The following is a 7,621-nucleotide window of genomic DNA, read 5'->3' on the forward strand; positions in this document are numbered from 1 at the left end:
TCGCGGTGAAAGTGGGGCTCGTCCGGTAATCTGTTTGGTAGCTCTGGTTCACCTGGAGGGTATTATATCGCCAGAGGTGGTCGTCTCCTCCGCCGACAGTAATATTAATTAAACAATCTCATAAGCTTAACAAACGACCCATACCTTACCGACTTTATTGGCCCGGCGAGAATGTTAAAATGTTCCAATCTTAATTAGCTAGGTGTTTATAGGAAGATAATTTTCTAAATTTAATACCCTGCTCGGACCCGCTGAAGCTCAGCTCTCATTCCTTGACCATCGCGACCTTACATCCGCCCCGCAATGCACGAATCCTACCGCCGGAACTCGGTCCGCCTGCTCACGTGACGCTTCTCCGTATTTCATTTTACTTACATGCCCATTTTCACAAAGTTTTACATATTTTTACCTCGTCCACATCGTAATATCATGCACCTACGTGCGCAGTTTCCTCTTTCTTTCTCTAGCGCTATATTCAATTCCACTTCGTATGTCAATATTAGTTTCGTTAGGCACGTAAAGCTCGTTAGCTCTGCTGCCTTGAAATTGATTCCAATAGTCGCAACCAATTGGCTTTCCATTTTTGTTTATTCATTCTCTATTCACTCGGTCTTACCTTTTCGTTACCGTCGATACTTATCGATTAATTTTCTCATTTGACTTTCTAATTTTGGCCACCCGCAATTTCAGCTTCTTCGAACCTCGAATCAAAATTACTAGCCTTGACGGATCTGTGTGCTCAGTTACGCGGCAGTAAATTGATCCTTGAATATTTTCTGTACCGGTAACCTTCGCTGCCCTTATGAAGCATTTCACATGCTGACCGACCAACGCTTTTGCTTCAAGAGAGTTGATTTCCGCGGATGTTTATCATATTTATAAGAGCTTACTAACGTCTATGAAAATACTGACTTACAGTTCTGCTCTGCGACGATTGCTTATCTCTCTACATTTTCGTGGAGCTAGAACATGCATATTATTTCGGTATATCAAGTCTGAAATTGTTCATTTCTCACGACTTTCTCTCATCAATTCAAGTAGTTTGAAAATTTCCATTATTTGAGCACTCGTGGGACAGATTCTCGTAAGATTCGAGAAAATTTCCACTCGTAAAATTCCACAAAAAATTATTTTCAATCTTTCCTTTTCACCGTCCGAAGTGAAAGGCTTCATACATACATCTCTCGGTATGTCTATTACAATATTCGTGCGTGGCGGTGGGTATTACGCAATAACTGCGCTCGGTGGGTGTTTTCATCGCCTCGTTTGCCGCCACCTTAACAATGGGACGGGTTACAATCGGCAGTAATCGATGACGACACCTTGCCCAGTGGTTTGGCCTCTTTAAATATCCTCATTACCACCTAGTTCGCTTGGCAAACAGCAATTGGAACTGGTTAGAACCGTATTAGGAGCACTTAGCACTTATGCAGTCAATAACTTCTTCCGTAAGTGTACACATCCACCCAGGTATCGCTATACATACACAATATCTTTAGGTATGTTTGAATTGAGCAAGATATCTGGTTATCCTGTACAACTTAACCCCTTTGTCCTCTTTTGCTGCCCCCGTTGATGAAATAAATATCTTGACACGATTTCACCCCGAGTTCGTAAGGAGATCTCCGGCGATTCTTTGAAACTCTTTCCCTGCATTTTCATCTTCGTTGCGGAATTATCAATCAGCGCTTCAAGACGAACGGTTCTTTTGTCTCGCATGTGTCCAATTATTTTCGTTTTTGTTTGAACCGCGGAGTGATTTGTGGCGTTGTGGAAGGAGAGTTGGCATTTCTCTCGAATTCTTACTTCGTTACACCGCTCGAAGAGGGGCTGCGGAGAGATTATATTGCGAACGCTGTACGCGGGTTATGCCTGGGTATGCGTGTTAGTGTTCCTGGGCACTCACAATCAGATTCTCTACCGAGACTCTACCGCGTCGGACTTTACGCTCCATTCTGGAATCGTTGATTAGGGCTTCCATCGCGGGAACGCTGCGAGGCCTCGGTGATCAGCTCCGGGACTTCCAACAACGGCGGGGCTCTCGATTAGTTACGGAATTCCATAAGTTACACTTTACGACGATGCTCGAGTCGAGATAATATTTCCACTGGAGGCTTGCCGCATCGGCAACAGCTACGTCTACCAAAAAATCTCGGCAAAATGCAATATCGTACTTACAACTTACCCGATCGCTCGAATTTGCGCGCCTCTTTACTGCACTCGTTCAAAACTCCCAAGACCAGCAGAATGCGAACCTATTTCAACCTTTAGGAATTCACTTTATATTCTTACGTTCTTTCGGAGTTATCGTAAATATTCATCTTACATTTTTACTTACACTTTTAAACCGCTTATTAACGGGTACTGTTGAAAAACTCTTGCGTCGGCAATGTGTTGCAATTACAGGGTAGCGCGTTTCTGTAGACCGCAACTCGGTTGTTATAATATGTTAATTAAGTCATCCGGTTTATTTCACTTGCTACGCAGCCAATTTGAGGAATGTTGAGGACTTGTCTGAATCCTTTATACGAAATCCTATGAAATCATAATATCTTTATTGAAAGTCTTTGTTCGATTCTTATAATGTCAAGTTTTCATTGGATAGAAAAAATTATGTCATCGCGATCTTGGTGATGCTTAAATCTGATAGGATATGTAGTGAAAATTGAAGGATGTTTCAGAAACCTTTCCTCAGTTTCATTTGTTAATTCCGTTCTCTTCGCATCCGTTTTCTTCTATAGTTGTATAAAACTTAGGAATCAACAAATGTTCATTCAAAAGAGAAAGAAACCTTCTCAATTCCCCAATGGCGAACATGCTTGTGGCCTACCTCTAAATATCATTTGAAATAAGCAGAAAGCGATTAACCGCGATAAGCACAGAGTTGGACATTGAAAAATCGCACAAAGCATCTGATTTTTCTTATTCTACGCGACGGTAGTAATATGTTCGGCGCAATAAAAATGAATGGAATCTGGAGGTGGGCAATCTTTTATAGGAGAGAGAGTAATTTAGGGTAATTTTAACGGGCGTCTTGATAAGCGAGGTAGGATCGCGATAAATTGGTGTGACTTAGCAGTCAAAGGTGGAGAAAAGAGAGGAGAGGAAGGAGAGAACGAGAGAGGAAGAGCGGAAGAGAGGAAAAGAGGTAGGCCTGGACGCGTCGTAAAGCGAGCCCGTTTATTCGCTCGGTAGGCCGCGTCCAAGGAGTGCAACAACTTGAAACAACTTGAAACAACTTAATCGGCAGGGTGCCGCGGCCGGTCCCGCTTCGCAGACGTGTCCGCGCACTCGCTTGATTTATCCTTATTAATAAAACTTTAAAGTCGTGTTAACATGCGGCGAGATTTTCTCCTCTCCTCTCCTCTCATCTCCACTCTCCTCTCTCCGCTCTCCTCTCCTCTTTTCTCCTCGTGCTTCGTTGGCTCCGTTCCCTGGAGCTGCATTCGGCTCTTCGTCGAGGATCCTCTCCCTCTCTACGTACCGCAAATATATTGTCCCTTCGTACTCGGTACGTGCAAAATCGAGCGGCGAGCGTGGCTTCCCTCCCTTTATCACGGGTCAAAACATTCGCAACACATTTACTGACCACACCGCACTCGCCCAGCGGGACGCCCGTGTGTTCACGGGATCGCTATACGAGATATCAAGGATTATTAAGACTACATAAACACCGGAGTAAAATCAGAGTTATGACTTTGGGGAGTTGTGAGTTAAGGGCGAGTTACCAGCTCGCCGCAAAATAAAGAGAAGAAAAGAGACGTGGAGAGAGGAGAGGGAGGGAGGGAGGGACGGAGACTACCGCAACGGATAGTTGGATACAGAAAAATTGCGATACCAGGAGGAAATCCTCATATTGTATATTCTCTGTTTGTCTATTTTTATTTTTAATTCAAAAATTTTTTTTACAACATTGAAAGACACGTCAGAGCATTTACCCTCATTTGAAGCAGTAGTCTGTGTCAAGATTGTTACGTATAACTCTCTGAACTGTAAAGAAAAGGGAACGAATTCGAATTACACTGTTTTATAAGTAATATCGACAATGTCGAGCTGCTTCCACATCGAAGGTTAATAATGGAGAATTTAGGAAATCGAGACTAGGCGATACGTTTATCTGTCGAGTATTCTTTGGGATCGTCGTATTTGCTCTCGTTCCTACTTGTTTGGCAATCTTTGCTCGGTTCAAACAGCTATGGTTCGAAAAAGAGAGGGTAAAAAGGAAAAACGGAACGTAGAGAAGAAAAATATCTCTGGTAGAAAGTGGTCCTTGAACCGTTTCTCGCACCTCGTGCCACGTACTTCCCCACGTTTTTATTTTTCATTGACGAGAATCCGAGTCAACATAAAAAAAGAAAGGCAAAGAAAAGAAAAAATGTGAGGACTGAATCAATATTCGATCGCTTGGTTAGCGCCTGGGAACAATCGATGCCTCTGTTCTCACTTCGCTAATCACGAGTTAAAGGAACAAATCGATATCAAAGTTATACCACCAAAGACGAATCACTTACAATCAGGGTAATCCATGTGTCAATTTGCTATTATATTTTACCGTACCATTTATTAGCTCAACATTTTCATTCGTTAGAATTTTATGCAATCTGTTTCTCGATTACTAATCTCATTTCTCTGTCGATAATTGCCTGAGGGTGGCTTATAAGCTTGCAAAAAAAAAAAATCTCCTCCAGTACTCGGGTGCATAATCCGGCAAAACTGCTTTAACTTCAGGACCGATTGATTATTGACATACCGTTTAAGAGTCTTTATAGTCAGACCACGCGTTCTCTCGGCTTGCACGGTAGCTTCTTCGTGCATTTAAAGTCTTCGACGCAGGTTCTGGAAGGAGTTGCAGTGCCAACGAAGCGCATTTACTCATATGCTAATTGTCGTGGCTAACTAACGCCTTGGTTAGCAACCGTATAACGCATAAGCTGCCGGGGGATCGGTGAACTCGCGAGGGAGCCTGTAGCTATATTTAGAGAGGTTTAGGAACGTGGACATTCGGACACGTATAATCCCTATGTGGAAGGTTATACCGTGTCATTGAAGTAACGTACAAAGAGATTCCTCTATTCCTCTTTCTCCATCTTTTCACCCTCCCACTAAATTCCAGGATGCCTGGTTGCCCGGATCAACTACAAAAGTGTCGAGGAAAACGAACGAAGTCTGTAGTAAAGCGGGAAATCGCTAACTAGGGAATCACGCAGTACCATTCCTTCCCTTTGTCGATCGCAACTGGTTCGAGATTCTATGGATGGTGATAATGAATCTAGGTATTACGTAGGTACGTCTCGGCACGAAGAAGATCTCGTTGATCTCTCTTCCTCCCCCGTCTTCGTTTCTTTCGTCAGGTCGAAAAACACGCGTCGGATGAGTTATCGGATCTTTTGAGAAAATTCTTATTCATAGAGGGGAGTTTGGCACGGTGGAGAATATTACGAGGACCGAGTCCGTGTCTCGCACTTGTCTCCGTTGTCTCGTTGCCATGTCGCGTGTCCGCCCACAACCTCGGGAATATGAATGCGATCGTTTAACCGGTGGACACGCCACGCGATCTCGCTGCAGCTCGCGGTAATCTTATGGAACTTGGCCGTGGCTCGCACGCGCGCATGCTTCTAACCAGCCACCCACAACGTCGTCGACGATGATCTATAATCATTTATTACACACTCCAGCTCGCCCTCTGTTCAGGGATCAGCACCCATGTCCGCGACCCAGCCGAACCTCGCGATTCGTACCGTATAATCGTGACGGAGGTTTCACTCGGGGCGAAACGATGACGCAAAGTGCCTCGTCTGCGTGTACGTTGTACAGGTGATTACCAAATGATATATCAAAACTCATGCTCACCGGGTCCCGAATCATGAATTACGCTTCGTTTCGTCGGTCCGATGGATCCTAGATCGACGTTTGATAAGGGCGCGAGCCGCCCTCCCACCCAGGAAACAATGCCCGGGGCCCGACGACTCCGAACGGCTTCGTTAGGCTCCGCATCGTTGGCATACCCCGCGGGGAAGCCCCGATTCGTGGGGCCGTCTCTCCCAGCGCGTCAGTCACTCGGACCTCGAGCTACGTCGATTCGACGATTCCTCGATGATTTTTTTCCGCAAACTTTTCCCTCACGCCTTGGGCCTCGGACTGCCCCGCGGTCCTCGAGTCCTTCGTCTTTATCCTGCAGCCCGTTTTACGAGCAGACTAGACCATTCGACCCAACTCCTCGGCTGGAAAACCTACCTCGATAATTACGTGACATTTGGTTTTCTTACCGTTTTATTTTTTCATCGTTCTATACTCTTCTTCCTCAAACTTCTTGTTTCCACATAATCGTTATTTTTTTCTATTCTCTTTGTCTTCCACCCTCTCGCCTACGGGTGTTATAAACTGTAGGAGGATGAAGAGACGTGGATATCGAAGAAGATATTCGAGGTGGCGTAATATCCACTTGTTGAATTATTGTTATTGATTCGTAATTATCTGCAAATAACTCAATAACCTGAGATTACCGTGCCGCCTGTTCAATAAAATATCAATTTCGATAATGGACTCGGAGTCGTCCCGCGTCTCCTCGCACACATTCACCTTACCTTCAGCGGGGCGAGAGATCGGAGTGCGAGCGAGGATGGAGAAGGAGTCGAATCGATGACGAAGGGAGGCAGGGGGCGAGGCAAGCCGAGGAAGGTGAGTGCCGGGGGCAATTTTGACGCCTCCCAGCGACCTTGGGGTGTAATTACGTCGGTCGCGGAACACGGCGGTGGGTCCGAGGATCGACTCCGTAACTTCTTCTTCTTCTTCTTCTTCTTCTCCTCCTCCTTTTTCTCCTCCTACTTCTTCGTCTTCGCTCCAACAGCGGTGGCCGCCTCTCGAGGCCTGGGTACGAGTCCTCGTCCACCTTGGATGGACCATATACCAAGGTGGGATGACGCTCGTGCTGCAGCCTCGAGTCCGCTCTGTCATTACCTCGGAATTTTCTACGCTTATAGTTGACCGTTTGTTAGTCAATCCTGATGTAAACGCGGAATGGCCAATTCCAGTCCCTCCACGTGTGTGCAACAAGATGATATAATTCATTCACGCAAATGAGTCACTGTTGGACGTTTCTTGGGAATTGCTAGGTATGTGAGCAGAAAGTGAAGCACAAGAGCGGATGTAGGAAAAAACGATGTAATTTTATGTGCGGAATACTGAGACGTAATTGCCTCCGATCCTCTTTCGACGTGTCAGACAGAAGTACTTGCGTATCCTATATCCGTATAATCGTACATTGGTTATCCGTTACCGAGGATCTTACCAACGCAGGATCAAATATTTTATCTTCGTTCTCACACTCCGTCTGACTGCAGGATACCCAACGCACACTCGTACACACGCCAATCGCGTTTCTGTAGGTACAGATACGCGGTATCAAAGACCGAAAGAGGGGGGCATTGAGAGACCACCATCGCAGAGATACAAATTAATGTTGTCCGATCCCCAGGACCACCCAACCAAGTTATCATTTTGACCCCCTGCGAGAAGAACTTCACCTACACAAATATCATTTATACACTTGGAGATGGACCTATACCTACGTACTATATACTATTTACACACGTCTAATGATATACATTTGTACTCACAGCTT

Source organism: Neodiprion pinetum, chromosome 2 (genome assembly GCF_021155775.2).
Source record: "Neodiprion pinetum isolate iyNeoPine1 chromosome 2, iyNeoPine1.2, whole genome shotgun sequence".
Classification (NCBI taxonomy): Eukaryota; Metazoa; Arthropoda; class Insecta; order Hymenoptera; family Diprionidae; genus Neodiprion; species Neodiprion pinetum.